The sequence below is a fragment of the Gymnoscopelus microlampas genome, assembly GCF_963454915.1.
Source record: "Gymnoscopelus microlampas genome assembly, chromosome: 14".
Taxonomy (NCBI): domain Eukaryota; kingdom Metazoa; phylum Chordata; class Actinopteri; order Myctophiformes; family Myctophidae; genus Gymnoscopelus; species Gymnoscopelus microlampas.
Window position 1 is genome coordinate 45,528,032 of NC_139951.1, and position 18,888 is coordinate 45,546,919.

Genomic DNA, 18,888 nt, shown 5'->3' on the forward strand with positions numbered 1-18,888 from the left:
AAAAATAGCAGCTATACAAGCTCATAGCGCGGCACCGAGTGCCACGCTATGAGCTTGTAGATCTGCTATATACAAAAAAAGAAATCCCTCCCTGGCATCATTTTGGGGGTCCTTGACATGAAAAGGTTTGAAAACCACAGGTTTATACTGTCTAGAACAGCTGAGGTTCTGCCTGTCAATGATGTGCCCTGCTGACCATGACTTGGGAAAACCTCAGAAATGGTACACTGTCCCTTTAAAAAAAACGGAACGGGAGGGGGAGGTGCTCTCGCGGGAACAGCAGTTGGTTGATACTTGGTTACGCGCGTCGCGCGCGTCGCCGCTCAGTATCAAAGTTGACGCTGAACAGCACAGAGCTCTCAGACACAGAGCTCGAGTTGTGTTTAATATTAATAATATCTCGTTTCTGTGGGAAATATAAGCATCTTTATGAGTGAATTGACACTCATAAAGCTTCACTACACTCTGAGAAACACTCAGTTTGTTTTTATCCCGCTTCGTTTAAAGGAAAACCCCCGTTTTTCAGAGGATTATTATTTTTTTATCCTGAAACTTAATCACCAACAAACAAGGAATAATATTCATTCACCTCCCGCCTCCCGTCCGTCCGCTAAGGTAACGTTTATTACTTAATATCCTCAACTAACGAAACGACACGTTCTTAATGTGTATTAACGCTCTTTTTCTTCTTGAAGACGACAATAATAAACGGAGTTATTGCCTTTATTTGTTGGTTTGGTTTATAAGGAAACTTTCAGGTAGGATTTATTTAGGACTAGTTGCTCCTGTATGGAGATAATGTTAAACAATAGGGAGGAAGTAAAGACATTCTGATCTGCATCTCATTTGAATGTCAAATCATCTCTCTGGTGTTATTTATTATGGATGATTTATAGTGCTTATAATCTCAGACATAAGACACTCTGAGAGGGTCCATTTGGCGGGTCCATTTGGTTCCAATTTGTACCCTCTCAGAGAAGAGTTAGATTGAAGTTTTTGGTTTTGCTGAGTGTAGGGTAGAGGTTTGCAAACTTTTATTTAAGTGGTGGTCCGTGGTAGGACCCCCATTTCAAATGGTTATATGACCCTATATAGCCTTGGATCAAGACTATCATAGAATTGTATCTAGTCTGACTTTTACTTTTTAGTATATCTATGAAGTGAAAATCAGACTAGTTAAAATACATCTATGACAGTCATGATCAAAGGCTATTATGACCCCTGTCATGAAATAAATATCACATATGATGGATATTGTTTGATGTGATGCTTTGAATTTCATTCAATTCAGTTGTTTAATGAGAAATATACCTCTGTGGTGATTCAGAAACACCCTTCATGGAATAGCCTAGGATAAGTTGTTTAGTATTGGTAGCTGATTGGGGGTAGACAGAGAGCCTGCTTGGGAAGCAGGTTCGATTCCTGTGGAGCTGAAAGCTGGATTTCCCCTGTGGGATCAAATAGGTCTAATTATTGTCTAATTCTAATTATGTATTGAGTTCAATTCAACGTCTCCTCATTTAGCTGGGGCCCCCCTGGCTGTAAGCCCCTCTGGAACCTCCCTTGGGGGTTCCCGTTCCCCCGGGTTGGACCCCACTGGGTTGAGGCCGGGTCATGATCAATGTGCTTCCACTTGGGTGACCTTCTGGCTGGGCTGGCTGCTTCCAAGCTCTGGCAGACTGTCTTAAGTACTGTATGTATGTAGTAGCTGGTTCTTCACTGTGGTAGAAGAAGTGCTCAGATTTTAAAATCTTAAGTAAAAATCCCGTATTCAAAGTTTTACTACTTGAGTAAAAGTCTTGTATTCACAACATGTACCAAAGTCAAAGTGCTCATTCATTATGAATGGTCAATTTCTCTCTCAAAACTTTTTTTTCGAAAATAGAAGATCTACAAGCTCACAACCCGTTGGCAATATATCATGCTTCCTGAGCTTGCAGATTGGCTTATTTTTGAACAGCCGTATGTTTTGTAACAATAATAATCTAAATCTGTAACTAAGTAGTATAAGTAATAATAAGTCATAAGTAAGCAGTAACTCAACTTTCCAAATAATTGTATTTGGAGTCCAAAGTACAATAATCCTCTGAAATGTAGTGGAGAAATGTGGAATTATTCCTAAAGTATGGAAAATGCCACTGGTTCTTTGTTATTGGTTTTGTAGCAATGAGTGAGTGTGCTCAGTCAGTGTAGCTGAATGTGTGGCTACACTGTGGCTAGATATCATGGGCAACAACATCTCAAAGGTTGTTGTTGGCGATCTGCGTGGAACAGTCAGCATGTTTATTCAGACTGTTATTTACACAGATACAGTAGATTCTCCTTCCCTTTCAACTGGAGAACGTAGCTATTTAGTCTACTGCTGTAGTTCTCAAAGTGTGGGTCCTTGAGAGGGGTTCCAACTTCCAAAAGGACCCCTTTGCAGTTCTGGAACTCAAAGAGTGTACAAATGGAGCCACCCCATTTGTACACTCTCTGAGTTATATGGGGGCCTTTGAAACAAATAGGAAGGAAGGAATGGCCAACTGGTTGCATGAGTTTTAAACTTAGTCATCATGCAGTTGTGAGCTGTGAATTGGCCTATAAAGTAGTCTATTTGACTAATATATTTCCAGATGGGGTTCCAGGTTGGTTGATGCTTTTAGGCTGCTCTCCCTCCCTCTTTCTCTCTTTCTCTCTCTCTGTGTCTCTCTCTGTGACAGCATGAATGGTTTAATCAGGGTAGGACAGATGGGGGGGGGGGGGGGGGGGGGGCTGGCTTTAAAAGTGTCGGCTTTCTAAACTGTGACTGAGTTACATAACAATACCAAAGCCACACATACGGTCACTAAGTCTGTTTCTCCTGGAAAGCTAAACAAACCGTAAGGGGAGTTAGTAACCACCATGATTAAGTGCTCTTACTACAAACCTACTTTGTTATTTTCCTTTCTCTTTCTCTACCTCCTTTGTTTTCTTTCTATATCTATTCTTTTCCCCCCTTTTCTTGTAGACAGCAAATGATGGGAGCTTGTAGACAAAGAATTTCACCCACTTTTTTTCACAGTAACCCTGTGATTTGACAATAAAATTGAAGTAGAGTCTTTCTCTCTCTCTCTCAACTGGAGTGTTTTACTGTAGCCTAGTGCCTTGGCTGTTAATAGGCCTACCTATTAGCGTTTCATAAATCACACTTAAGTGAGCGCTGATTTTAACTACGGTGTCAATAAACCCGGCAGGAGGGCCTGAGTTTATTGTTCATTACGTTGTGTAAACAACAGCCCCTCTCCCTCCTTGTAAAAACCGTTAGCCAGGACAACAGCGAGTGGACGTCTTGACAAACGAGCTGAGCTTTTGTTTTTGGTCCCTGCAGGCAGCTAACTGACTCTTTGCCCTCTGACACCACGGGGGTCCTGTAGCACGCCTAAAGCTCTGTGAAACACACACATATAGAGAGTGTGATATAGTGTGTGTGTATGAGTGGGGTCCTGTGCAGTCTTATATGGCTCTTTTCGACAGTCCCCACACCACACCGCCTACTTGTGCCGTCCTTTCCATATACAAGGACCTGGGCCAAAGTGGGCTCAGTGGGGGCCAAAGGGGTCCGAAAAAGGGTGACGATTTTGACACCATCCACTCCAGGGTGGTCTGAGCTAGGCCAAACGTAAGCCTGTAATGTGTAATGCTGCTGCAAGCGCTGGATTTGCTGTGATTTGCACTGGTTTTGCTGTAATTTGTTTACATTTGTTGTTAATAAACAGTTTTATTAACAGCCTTTTACTTCCATTTTTACACTCTGAGTTTACAGACCTGTAATGTCCATTTGGTTCTTAATGATACCTGGAGTACTCCTGCGCAGGTGATTTGCATTTGTATACAGGAGGACAGTTGGCCACTTGTCTACATTAGGCAAGAAGCAATGACCTCCATCTATGTACTTACATTACAAAGGGGTGTCAAATATGACCGGAGTCTGCTATGCATAGACTGCATACCTGTGGATTTGAGAGGGGCCACTAGCCTACTACTGTGCTATGTTAACAGGAGATATTTTGGGTGCTGGGCCGTGCGAGGCAATGCTAGGCCATAGGTGTGGTGTGCTTTAAAGTTAAGCATTTGGCCCTAGTAGGAGCACAGGAGGAAGGTGACACTGCAGCGCACACAGACCAGACCAGACAGTGGCCAGGGAGATTTAATGCTATTAGGTCAGATTCAGCCTGGCCATTAGCACGCCTAGCAGATGGTCCCATGGTGGTAGAGGGAGCGCGTTCACCGTTCACACAACATCATCACACACGCGTGAAGCCTAGGTCCCTTTGTCAGGGTTTCTTGTGTTGTGTTTCTTCTTGTGTTGTGAATGTGTTGTGAGCTTGTAGATCGGTTGATCGGTGAATGACCCCCCCCCCCACACACACAGACACAGAATAGGGATGCCAGGGTTCAAGTAGTTACATTAAATTCTGAGTGGAATTAAAGTCTTGCATCTAGCAAGCCTAAACCATGCAAAAAAAAACTGTGCTTTTCTCCACCCCTCCACCAATGACGGGTGATGCGTTGCGGTCAGTGTTGCCATGTCCGCTTATTATAAGCGACTTTTGGGCTTGTTTTCCTGTAAAGTTGCTTGTTAATATTGGTGGTTGCAGTTTTTTTGGGCTTGTTTCTAAAGTGTAGTAGGCTTGCTTCCTAATATCGTTTAAACCGGGTGGTTCTCAAACATGTTCATGTCAAGGACCCCCAGATTAATATGTATTTGGTGCCAAGGACCCCCTTTTTTTAGTTGTTGAAAATAGCAGATCTACAAGCTCAATGCGCATTGTGAGCTTGTAGATCGGCTATTTACAAGTAACCATTTGGCCTAGTCGCTTCTTTTGGGCTTGTTTTCAATAGACCTGGTTGTTTATTCCCCTCACAAAATCTGGCAACACTAGTGATGATGAGTTCCGGCTCACTCACAGCCCTGCCATGCGGCAGCTCTTTAGTTATTGTCCTGCCCCCCCCCCCCCCTCCCTAGCAGAGCTCCTCAGATGTTTATCCCTCCATCAAGGAGAACTATTGTGTCTTCCAGACTGTTGTCGAGGGAGCACAACCCCCCACCCACTCCGTCAAGCTGTTGGTTGGGGGTTGCGAACTTGCGATAGAGTAGGGCTCGATATTTAGATTAGAGCCGATAACAGACTTAATCTTGCTATTTGAAAGGCATTAGCACAACAATGTGCACATCGGCCGAGTCCTGCTTGTGCTGAACTAAATGCCAACTTTTGCCAACAGACTGCCAGTCTGTTGCAGTGTGTTGTAGTCTGAGGTTAGATTCAGACTACTTGGCAGATGTTGTGATAGTGTGAACGTTGCGTACCGTTCCCCCGGAACGGATCACCGTACCGTACCCGGGACCGCCTTGAGAGGTAGTCTCGGGTCCAATTGCTGTGTACTTGCCTGTTATCTCATGATGGTACCAACATCAATAAATACAGCATGGAATTGTATCCAACGATAACACAATAATATTCAACGTTTTGGGTCCGGTCTGAGAGTCTAAATCTCATCAAATGGTGGTTCTGTGGCTCAAATGCCGAATAAATAATGGAACTTGATATGAAAAAACTTGATATTGAAAACCACTGCTTTTAGAGGAGGATCATCATCTCTCTCTCCACTCAGCATAGTGAGGACAGTGCTGGCAGTGGCTTCCAGCCCGGCTCTGAATGCTCTGAGGTCATTCCCCTAGAATCCCTGTTGGAGCGAGGGAGGAGAGAGAGGGAGGGAGGAGAGGAGAGTGGGGGAGGTGGCCTGGTTCTCATAAAAAGCGCTGACTCCAGGCGGTTTGGTGAGCAGTGAATAATTGTAGTGGATGACTAAAAGGCATCTCTGGTGAATTGATGGTGTATCAACACTTTTTTGGGGTTGTTGTAATTATTGTTTTGTTTTGTAAAGCTGTGTGTGTGTGGTAGTCATAGTCACCTCATCGTTGTGCATCATGAATGAGTAAAAAGCTTCAAGTGTGTGTGTGTGTGTGTGTGTGTGTGTGTGTGTGTGTTTAGACCCCCGACGATGCCAGATTTTGGGGTTCTAACTTAGGCCGATCCCGATTTTGGAGAGTCTTAGACCAGTGATAACTTAGAGCTGAGTAACGTTTCTATTTGAGAACATTTAACTCATATGCAAACACATACATAAACATAAACATAAATAACCATTGAAGCCCCTTAAGATAAAAATGGCAGATCTACAAGATCACATTGTGTGTTACAGGACCACATTGGAATGGAAATAAGTGTTTAATTACACTTTTATGTGTATATCCTGGCTTTAAATTATATTACGTTTACTTAATAATGAAATGAATGGATATCAAATTGTGAGCTTGTAGATCTGCTATAATGATTGGACACATCGGCTGCATAATTGCAGATACCGATGTCGTCAAAAAAGTCAATTAATGGCACTATGGCAGATATATCAGTCAGATGTGTCTGCATGTGTGAGAGTGAGAGAGTGAAAGTGAGAGTGAATCAGAGTTGTTCTCAAGGGTAAAAGGGTCATAAATAATAATCTGCAGCAAGCAGAATGTGTCTCTATAAGTCTCATATGCCCTTCTTGCTTCCCAGGCTGCAGGAAATGCCTAGAATGTAAATAGTTTTGTGGACTTGGCACAGTCCACCCACCTTTATCCCATGGCTCCATAGGGCACTGACTGATGTGATGGAACGATAGCAGAAACTCTTGGCATTTAGTCGCCTGGCCCGAGGGAGACGGCTAACTTATTATTATTATTATGGACCGCCTGCACAAAGGGTAATAGATATTGAAGGGTAATAGATATTGAAGGGCGACAGTTACATGGCAGATTATATTTACAGGAATTCAATCCTTCCATTATAGAGGAGGTCTTGTCTGAACTTAACTATAGCTGAAATAATGCGTAAGAGTAACTCCCTCAAAGGTGCTGCTGGGTAATCTCCGCCCGCCTGCGTTAAATGACAACGTTAAAAGACCTGCGACAAACAACACAAATATTAATAACAGATGACTTGAAGTCACATTCTGTCATTCATTCAAAACACTGTTCGATCTGATAAAGTAGAATGGCAGTCAAAATGAAACCCAGCTTATGACATGTACACACATCATTATTATTATTTGTGTTGTTGTTGTTGTTGTTGTTAATATCATTATCATTTACATGAGGTAAATGTTTGCACATATCCTCGGCTTTTAACTTGAGGAGCAGTGAGTGGGCAGCCATTCGCTGGTGCCCTGGAACCAGCCAGTTTTTCCACATTTTAGCGAGAGAAATAAGCAACCAGGTCTATGCAAACAAGCCCAATAGGAGCGACTAGGCTGCATGAGCACTTTAAACCCATATGCATCGTCCCTGGCACAAAATGTTTTCAGAAGGGGATACGCGGACAATTACATATTCATTTGGGGATCCTTGACATGAAAATGTTTGATAACCACTGTTTTAACCCATTTTGGGCGGGAAACCTCTATTTGTAACTATACCTTTCAGGACGGGAACCCCTTTTGGGGTTCCGGTTGCTACTGTATATAGCAACATACATTTTTGTAATTTTTTAATACATATTTGAAGTTTTTCAGAAAACGTAGGTCAGGATTTAGAAGGCGTTTTTAGAATCGGCCTCAGGTCTAAATGGGTTCAACAACATTAGGAATAAAGCACAAATAAGCAAGCTACACTTAAAATACAAGCCCAAAGTCGCTTATAATAAGCGGACATGGCAACCCTGGAACCAGCTTCCCCGGTGACTGGCTATTTTCAAAACAATTTAAGAATTAGTTTGTGGTTTAAAGTGGCTAAAACAAACCCAGGGCCTTCTTGGTCAGAGGTGTCGTCATCATTGCTAAACCACTGAACCACTTAAACCACCTTTCATAACTGAATTATTTTGAGATGTGGCCTAGTTGTACATATGTTTGTAATTGCTCATCATAGCTCATCACAGCATGTTGTCGTGACTCGTTCTCAGTTAAAGATACACATTGATCTCACACGGTTCACAGTTCAAAAAAGGCAGACCTTTTGAACCTAACGCTAAGCTCAACCAACACGTCTTCAAACCACGAGATATGTATTTATAGATAGAAGAGAATCTTCAGGTTATCAGTGAACTAAAGAGGTTGATGTTAGAGTCTGTGGTTCTCAAAGTGGGGTCTGGGGACCCCCAGGGGTCCTTGAGGGGGGGTCCCCCCCAGCCAAATTGATTGATTGTTTGGAAGTATAGTAACCAATTGGACCCCTATGGGTCTGTAACTCCGAGAGTGCACAAATGGAACCAAATGGACCCTAACGGGTCCATTTGGTTCCATTTTGTACACTCTCAGAGTTAAATGAACTCTGATGATTCTACAGTGTAGAGATTGGGGTCGCAGAGATCGAAATGGTATTGAATGGGGGGTCTGAATGGCAAATCAAACTGGGGGTCCTTGGAATTAAAATGGATGAAAATCACTGCTATAGCTGTAAAAATCGTCTTGTATGGGGGGTATATCTTTTCAGATGGGGGTCTGTGGGCTAATATGTATACAATTTGGGGGGTCCTTGACATGAAAAAGTTTGAGAAACACTTTCTTAATGCATATCAAACTGGTGGTCCATGGAATAAAAATGGATGAAAATCACTGCTATAGCCGTAAAAAAATATATATGTTATATGTGGGGTCCCCGGTATATCTTCTCAGATGAGGGTCCGCGGGCTATTATGTTTCAATTGTGGGGGGTCCTTGACATGAAAAAGTTTGAGAAACAGAAACACTGTCTCTAGACGATGTGAGCTTGATGGATGTTTCACTTTCTCAGCTGTTGGTTTTGGACAGCGTGAAGGGATCACTGTGAACTCTCCTGGGAGAGAGATGTTTTGTCTCAGACAAAGAATACAGGAGCCTCCCCTCCTTCGTCTTCCCTTCTTGAAAGGGGGGGGGGGAAGCCTGCCGCTAGCTCTGCTTGCCTTTTTTACGCCTTTGAACTGAAGATGAATGGCCCTGCGGATAAGGCTTGTGTGCGTTCCTCTCTTTGAACCGTCCCTCTGCGTGAAAAGCAAAACGTAACCAGACTTCACAGAAAATAAATGAATTTTGAGACGTGCCGACAAGAGTTCAAGTGTTGGAACAGTTGAAGATTTCTTCACAAGAAGAGAAGCTACACATTTGAACCGGCTGTAGTCTGCTGAGTTTGTTGTTGCTGACCGTACGTAAACCCCCCTGGAAACTCTTGCCCAGCAGTGTTGCCAGGTTTTGCGAGAGAAATAAGCAACCAGGTCTATAAAAACACGCCCAAAAATAAGCTACTATTAGGCCACATGAGAACTGCAAACCCATATACGTCGGCTATTTGAAAAATAGCAGATCTACAAGCTCACGACGCGTCGCGATGCAACACGTTGTGAGCTTGTATATCTGCTATTTTCAAGAAAATCTTGGGGAAAAAAGTGAAAACGTGGAATATCTTTGAAATATTTTAACATCACAGATCTGGAGGTCCCTGGCACAAATTATAATTTCAGATGGGGGTCTGTGGACGAATACACATTAATTCGGGGGTCCCTGACATGGAAAATGTACAAAAACCATGGTTTTAACAAACACATTTGGAAGCAAGCCAAAATAAGCAAAGTTTAGAAACGAGCAACTACCAATATTTACATGCAACTTTACAGAAAAACAATCCCAAAGTCGCTTATAAATAAGCAGACCTGGCATCACTGCTTGTCAGTGTTCCAGATACAGTCGTCAGTAAAGGCTGTAACTCTATTACCCGGCAAAGTGAAACCTTAGTGGAACCTCTTATATGGACACCACATGCCCGGAACCATGCCTCAGACAGCAGTCTGTTATGGCTCTGGCCTCAGTCCCTTGGACCGCAGTTTGTCATGGCTGTAGGCCCCACAGCGTATCTCCTTTCCTGTTGCATGTGCCTGCAGCCTGACCACGTAACACAGTGGTTCACAAACCTTTTTTTTTGTCTCGAGACCCGAAAGAGAGATTTGATGTCTCTCCCCGGGACCAAAAGTCGTGAAAATAGCCAATCTACAACAAGCACACAACGCAACGTGCTGTGAGCTTGTAGATTTTCATTATACTTTTTATGTATTCATGAAATTCTCTAGATGTACGTTTTTTATATATATATATATATTTACTTGCGGCCCATAATAATGGGTCCAAGGCCCACAAATGGGTTCCGGCCCAGTGTTTGGGAACCACCGCTGTAACACTTTCAGGCCTCTCCATTTTGCTTACAGTATGTTGTGACCACTGAGGAGTAAATAACCGGTTCAACAAGAAACATCTTCCTGTGTGGTTCAACCACACACCGCTAAATAACATATATGTTCTGCCTGAGGAACATGGCTCATGATGAAAGAAATGTGGACTTCAAGATGAGTGTTTTGAATGTAGAGAAATGTTGTCCAATGTGTATGGTAGAGTATGTTGATACAATATAACTTATACAATTGGGGTGGTTGTATTTTGTCTCCCTGCTCTTCTAGACACAGGATCTGACACAAAGTTTGACCTGATGGTCAATATTGAATTTATCCCCCGAGCAAGCAGGCAGGCTCTATTATAGATAAACTTCAATTTTCTTTAACTTTATATATTCTAATGGTCTATGAATGTATGTACTGTATGACCAAGGTACTTGTTCAAAATGAGGTTGTATTATGAGTTGCTGGCTGGGTATACACTGGAATGTTTTTTTAAAAGCATATCCTCATGCTTTTACAAAAAGCATGAGGAAAAACAATGTTTATGTTTTTGTAAAAGCATATCCTCAATGTCCATGGGGTCCTTGAGGGAGTTCCAGGGGGTCCCCAGCTAAATGATAGATAGTTAGGAACCAAATGGACCCTTATGGGTCTGTAACTCAGAGAGCGTACAAATGGAACCAAATGGACCCGTTAGGGTCCATTTGGTTCCATTTGTACACTCTCAGAGTTCAATTAACATTGATTTTACAATATAAATTGGGGTCCCAGAGATAGAAATGTCATTAAATGGGGGTCCATCCGTAGTCTAATGCATGTCAAACTGGGGGTCCTTGAAATTAAAATGGTTGAAAATCCGTATTTTTGAGAACCACTTCTCTGTGGCTCCTGTGACACACCTAGCTTGACTACGTTTAGGCAGTAGACTCCCTTTCTATTTGGACAGTGTTCTGAATAAGAACAATGGCAGCTCGTAATTAGCTTTTTGTGGCGTAAGAAGCGACGCTCCCTTGTTTATGGTCGCATGTTGTTGGTGTTGTTTTAAAGCTGTGAAACCGGTTGAGATAACTAACTTAACACCTCATCATTATCATGAGAACAACACACACACAAGCTGAAGACACCTAAAAGACAGCGGAATGGTTGCATTCCGGAAGGTTCAGAACATCACCTTCGCTTTGGTTTCTGTTGTTGGACATGAATTCACTAGTGAACCGCGTCCCCACCCTCTGTCAGATCTCAGATGACACTGACAGTGACACACCTGCCTCCTAGCCAACAAACAGTGTTGCCAGATTTTGCGAGAGAAATAAGCAACCAGGTCTATGAAAAGAAAGCCCAAAAGAAACGACTAGGCCATGCACATGAACACACTCACACACGGCTATTTGAAAATAGCAGATCTACAAGCTCACAACGTGTTGCGAGCTTGTAGATCTGCTATTAAAAAAAGTATACATTTATGAAAAAAATGGAACGTTTTTGATAAAATTTCAACACACAAATCAACACTTTCAGATCTAGGGCAGCAGGCAATTAGGCCTACATATTACGGAAGAGATCAACGCTGGAGCAGCAGGGACAGTTTTAAGCCTTTTTATTATTTAGGTGCAAGTATACAAAGTGACTTTGTATACTTGCACCTAAATAATAAAAGGCTTAAAACTGTCCGTGTTGCTCCAGCGTTGATCTCCTCTGTATCTGTTGTCCCTGTCCCTGTGACTCACCCGGACTGGCCGTTTTAGGCTGAGGTGCACCGGTAGATTCCCTTTGTTTTCAGGCCCACATAACATATTAATTTGGGGACGTCTTTGACATGAAAATGTCAAAGACGTCCCCAAATGTCAGAAACCAAACCACCGATTCAAACAACATTAGAAAGTAAGCCCAAATAAGCAACTACACTTTAGAAACAAGCCCCCCAAAAAAACTGCAATCCACAACTACCAATATTTACAAGCAACTTCACTGAAAAATAAGGCCAAAGTCGCTTATAATAATAAGCAGACATGGCAACACTGAAATTCACCAGTGAAGCGCGTTCCCACCTCTTGTCGGCTGTCACTGACAGTGACACACCTGCCCCCCAATTATAGCCAAGCAGCTGTAAATGACAGTGACACACCTAACCCCCTCCCCCCCCCACCCAGCCAAACCACTGTCACTGTCTACTCTGTCTGGAATGCTTTTGTTGTAAGGTGGACACACCAACATGTTTTGGTGTGTCACTGTTCTGCTGTTGTTTCAACACTCTGGGTAAGGCATTAGAGAGCTGTGCCCTCCCTGCCTGACAGTATTATCTGTTCAGCTAACTGATCATTACTGAGTCAGACTGTCTGTCTGTGTTGAGAAAGTGCTTCCTCAGGAAGAAAAAAAACGTGCCCTTGATTTCATACTTGGTTTCGTGCCGTGCCATGGCATACAGTGGAAATAACAGATCTACAAGGCCCACAACGTGTCGCGATGCGACACGTGTCGCGATGCGACACGTTGTGAGATTGTAGACCTGTTATTTCCAAGCGTTTTGAGCTTGTACATCTGTTTTTTTTTCCAGGTGTTTTGAGATTGTACAGTAGATCTGCTTTTTTTTGTTTTTGCTATTTTTTAATTTGAAAAACTCAATTTGTTCTTGAAAACATTTGACACAATTTGAGTACTTTTACTTTGGCGCTTCAAGTATATTTTGATGCCAATTCTTTTTACTTTTACTTACTAACTGATAATTAATGAGTCAGACTGTCTGACTCAAGCAATGTTGTGTTGAGAAAGTGCTTCCTCCGAAAAGACCTTGCCCTTGATGCATACTTGGTTTGGCAGTTTGGCACCTTGCCAGACACTGGAAACAGCAGATCTACACGTAAGCTCACAGCGTGTCAGGATGCAACATGTTATGAGCTTGTAGATCTGTTATTTCCAGGGGGTTGTCAACAAGAATTGATATCTTTGATATATGTTGTATTTACTATTGTTGAATGTTTATTTGGACCACAATGTCAAGGAGCCTTTGGCTTATTTTGTGATTACTCCATTTTGCTTTTAGTAACGTATATATACTGATGTAGATCTGCTATTTTCAGTGTGCGACACTAACTTAAGGTATAAATCGCCCCTTTTTACGTATCATTCTATAGAAGACTGAATGATGTTGTTATGCTCACATATACCTGCCGTGGTAATAATCCCATCAGATTTATGGGCTGTTTTATCTGGCCTAAAGCCTTTAGTGAAAGTGATTTAATACAGGAGACAGCAGACCTTCTAGTCCTCATGGTTGCAGACTCCTTTTTTTTATTAAAATCCAACGGCCAAGTTCAGTAGGTTCCCTTCCCATCCCCCCCGTGTGACATTATTACTGAATGATTCAGGCTTCTGTGGAAAACACGGTTAAGCATTAACTAAGTATGATTGCATTAAACCCGCCTCCCCTCCTCCTACAACAAACCTCGGCCCTGGTCTGCTACCATACCGTTGCCCCCGACAACGGTATGGCAGCAGTCTCACACGTTGTTCGGCCAAAAACCTCTTCTCTCCAATATTTAAACTTTTTGTGTTTGTTTGTAAATTAACACCCTACTTGATTATACTTCAGTGTCAAACAAAAGCATAAAAAATAGCACATCTGCAAGCTCGAAACACGGCATGAAGCGATGCGTTTTGAGCTTGTAGATCTGCTACTTTTGAATTAGAATCTGATCATTTTTTGACATCTGAGGTTTCCACCTGACGGAGACGATATTTACTCAGTGTGTATACTTCTACTCCATTATGTGTCAGAGGCAAATATTGTACTTTTAACTCCACTGCAATTATTTGACAGCTTTAGTTACTTTAGATTTAGTCAATACCAAACATTCATTAACTACTTAAGCCCTATTTTGTTCTCGGCCGATTTACAAGCTTGAGAGCTTGTAGATTGGCCGTTTTTGCTGCAAGTATAATTTTGATGCCAATACTTTTGTACTTTTGTACAGGACTTTGTTTTTGTTCAAGGTTTTTTTATTGGTATTTTCCAATTCAAAAGGTCAAGACAAAAGCATACAAAAACAGTGTATGTTACCCCTCCCGAAAGAGCCACAACCCTGGTATCTGAATACAGGACTTCTACTACGTAAACAGAGTGTTTGTTTTGTGGTATCACTGCTTTTACTTAACCCATTTAATCCGGGAACGCATCTGTGTCATTTTAAGATTTCTTTGGCAATTCAAAAATAGCAGATATACAAGCTCATAGCGCGGCACCGAGTGCCGCGCTATGAGCTTGTAGATCTGCTATTTTTGAAAAATCGTGATTTTTTTTTTTTGGTTGAAAAAAAAACGTATGTACTTTTCCAATGTCAAGGACCCCCAAAATGATATGCATTACCATCTCAAAACATGTTGTTCCATGCAGGGACCCCCAGAAGCACAGATCGGAGTTAAAAATGTCCGCTTTAAAACAAATCTTCAAGATTTTTCAAAAGAAAAAAATAATAATTAACCAAATTTTTTTGAATGGCCAAATAAATCTAAAAATGACACAAATGCCTTCCCGGTCTTAAAGGGTTAAATAACAACTAAATCAGTGTACTGTCTTCCTCCACCACTCAGTGGGTTGTGCAACATGCGTGGTGTAGCGGCGGCGGGCGGCGGCAGCAGCAGGCATGGAGCGAACCCAAGCAGTCACGTGCCGGTATGGAAAACAATGTGCAGCTGGGTCGGGTCAGGCCCGTCATGCAGGCTTTGCTGTGTTCACAGTGTAGCGGCTGGCCGCTCATTGTTCTCTGGCTCCGTATGTATGGACACACAGCAAAAACAGGTGGTCCCTCTCTGGACCGCAGACGCTGACAACAAAAGGGGGAACGTGGTGGGGAGGGGGGCACGGGGGTGGGGGCTTATAAGATGATGCCACCCTCTGACTGTGCCTGTTTCGAGGGCATAATTCAAACTGGGAATCTGGTTAATGTTTAGGTGGATTTGGTGGGGGGTTGGGGGGTTAACCTGATGCTATGAAAGACGGGGATGCACCGATTAGGATAGTCTGTGCCAATACTGATTCTTAAAATGATAATTTGGCCAATAGCTGATGATGCCATATGTGTTTTGCTTGTTTGTTTAGTTTGTGTTGTTATTCATTCATTCCTTTTTGTGGCAGGATGGAATAGAATAACTGAATCGTTCAGCCCTTCAACTAGCCTTTATTTTAATGAGCACAAATCCAATCATATAGATTAGATCAGCGGTGGAGAGGGCCACTATATTTCCACACTCACTCCAGAGGGCCCACATTACATATACTGTCAGCCAGACAACTCTAAATTGCCATTCTATGTCACACAAAAGTAACAAAAATAGCAGATCTACAAGCTCAAAACGCGCCGCAGAGCGACACGTTTTGAGCTTGTAGATCTGCTATTTTTGCCATGTTTTAATTGGAATCCTGAAAAGTTGCATTTTCATTTAATTTCAAATGCATTTAGTTATACTTATGTTAACTTCATGAACTTAATTAAATACAAACACATTGGACATAAAAAGGACAATAGAATTTTAATACTAGTCATTAAGCTACATGTTTGGAATTGTAACAGCTGAAATCAATAATGTATAAGTTTTCCGATATTAACTTGCGGGCCGCATTAAGTGAAGTTGGGGGGCCGCATGTGGCCCCCCCGGGCCGCCAGTTGCCCATGTATGGTTGATGAAACAACAGATAAACAGATCAATGAATGTCATCTCATCTCATTTGGTGGCAGTAACACAACAAGCCAGGCCAGTACGGTCAGATCACCATGTACTAGTATTAACCCTTTAAGACCTGAGGCCGCTTCTAAAAAAAAATCTAAATCCTAACAGTTTTTTGCGGAAAAAAAATATGAAAAAATCATTTTTCACGATTTTTCAAAAATAGCAGATCTACAAGCTCATAGCGCGGCACTCGGTGCCGCGCTATGAGCTTGTATATCTGCTATTTTTTGAATAGCCAAAGAAATCTAAAGTGACACAGATGCGTTCCCGGTCTTAATGGGTTAATTGGTGCATCCCTAATGAAAGATCCATATCTGGGTTTCTCTGTTCCTCCTCCGGTATCTATTTACTGGGAGCCATGTGAACACAAAGGAAGCGTTCATTCATGGACTTCCTGCTCGCCAACCTTTTTTAGGACATAGTCTAATCCCAGGCCCAGGGGGGCCGGAGGAGGTGGTCCACGAACGACCTATAACAATACTTTGATAGATAAATATCTCGAATCCCTTTGTCTCCTTGTATTAAGTGGAGGGCGTTGTCCTTCTATACCTGCCATATAGGCCAGGTCTATGTCCATTTTGTGTGCATAATGCACGTACACTGTATCGTCATGTGTCCTGAGGATAATGTGACTCAGGAGACAGTGGTGGAGAAAGTACTCATATGTTTTACTTAAGTAAAAAGTATCGATACTGCGACGTAGAAGTACTCTGTTGCAAGTGAAAGTCCGGAATTCAAAATGTTACCTGAGTAGAAGTACTAAGGTATTGGCATCAAAATGTACTTAAAGTACCAAAAGTAAAAAGAGCTAATGTTTGAAAATAGCCATTCTACAAGCTCACAACGCGTCGCGATGCGACGCGTTGTGAGCTTGTCGATCGGCTATTTTCAAATAGCCTAGGTATAAAATAGGGCTAAAGTGGTTAATGTATGTTTTTATAAAGTTTTCAAATAATTGTAGTGGAGTAAAAAGTACAATATTTGCCTCTGAGATATAGTGGAGTAGAAGTAAAAGTATTGAAAATTGGAAATACTCCAGTAAAGTAAAAAAAATAGTAAATACCTCAAAATTGTACCTAAGTGCAGTGAGTAAATGTACTTAGTTACTTTACACCACTGCTCAGGAGAGTATACAAATGCATCAGTTAGGGGTCTATTTCACAGTGTATAGGCTATGTGTATGTATGCCGGTATCTTTAGGGTGTGTCAGAAGGACTTCTTGTGCTTCTGTTGTTTTTCCAGTGCATTCATTCATTCATTCATTGTTTCTTGTTGCTGTTAATTCCCCACAGTCGTGATCTGTGTGTGAGATTCTGTCGGACCTTCCGTTCCGGCTGGCTTTGTCTTCAGCCCGCTGGGAGTCGACTCTGTGAGTGTGTGTGTCGTGTGTGTGTGTGTGTTTGTGTGGTGTCTGGGAAGTGGGCCAGATCTTCCTGATGACCTTTGAACCCATACACGCCCATCTGACTGCGACACGGGGCAGTAGTAACACAGTCAAATCGTTGGGTATTAGTTACTTTGGTTCCTTTTCGGTTGCATTTGTTCAGTCTCAGAGTCCAATAGAATGTTATGAGCAATGTGAAGACGAGAGCAGTTGATGGACTTTGGTATTATTGCCCTGTTCCACGTCATGTGTCTACACACACACACACACACACACACACACACACACACACACACACACACACACACACACACACACACACACACACACACACACACACACACACACACACACACACACACACACACACACGCTCGTAAACAGCAGGTTTAGGACTGTCTTGCGTGCTGCTGCTCATCTTATGAGAATCTCGTCTTCGTAAATCCAAACCAGCTCGACATTTCCAGGAAATCTAAATTCTCTGCTTGGATGCCAAATAAAATTCCCCACATTGCAACGCACACGTACACACACAAGTACACACACGTACACACACACACACACACACACACACACACACACACACACACACACACACACACACACACACACACACACACACACACACACAGTTAGAGAGATATCTAAAGTACAAACACTCCAGAAAGATGAATGATGGTAGTACTGAACTTCTAAAAGAGGGACTTTCCTGTGTCAAATCAAGGCAGTGATTCAGCAGCTCTTTGGCTCCAGTATATAAGTGCTCACACACTGGCCTCATGTTTATCATTTATAGCTTTTAGAACTCTTTAGAGGCTCCGGATCCACAGGTTTCATATTATATTATGCATCAATGAGATGGGATTCTTCTGACGCAGTTGTGGACAAACCCCAGTGCTTGAGTCAAAGTGTAGATTACTCCTGGTCAAATATTAGTCAAACTGCAACTGTACAAGTGAAAGTATGCTCTGTCAGATTTGTACTTATACTTATATTGTATTGTAAGCGACTTTGGGTACTAGAAAAGCGCTATATAAGTCTGATGTATTATTATTATTATTATTATTATTATTATTATGGTGAAACAGCTCTAAAAGTCACTCTTTTAGCACATAAACAAACACAAACAAAGCTGATTCAGACAATATAGAACACCAAACCCAGTACTGTTTATTTTTCAAATAGAAAATGGCAACTTCCTGTTGATTTTACTATTTGAAGATGTGGACCCAGATCCGGGTTTTCTTCCTAGTAAAAATAGTAAAATCAACAGGATGTTAACATTTTTATTTAAAAAAACAAACAGTACTGTGTTTTGTGACGCTCTATATTGTCTGAATCATCTTTATTTGTGTTCGTTTATGGGCTAAAAGAGTGACTTTGAGAGCTGTTTCACCGTACAATGTAAGTCAATGAGGAGCATATTTTGAATTATCAATTTCTAATCAATATCATGGCAAGGACCCAAACCTCTACCAAAGTGGTCTTGCCCTTTAAGTAGTTAATTCATCTTTTTTTTCACCCTTGGTAGAAATGTAGTGGAGTCAAAAGTACAATACGTGTGAAATATGTGAAAAG

General features: G+C 41.9%; 1 protein-coding gene across 1 annotated transcript in view; it reads left to right on the forward strand.

The window, feature by feature from the left end:
- The first annotated feature begins 343 nt into the window (after positions 1-343).
- LOC311060682 (cdc42 effector protein 4-like) overlaps positions 344-18,888 on the forward strand; it is a 48,062-nt gene continuing 29,517 nt past the window's right edge. Inside the window, exon 1 of the mRNA XM_084078961.1 lies at positions 344-615. The gene's annotated coding sequence lies outside the window, so the exon portion shown is untranslated. The remainder of the gene's footprint in view (positions 616-18,888) is intronic.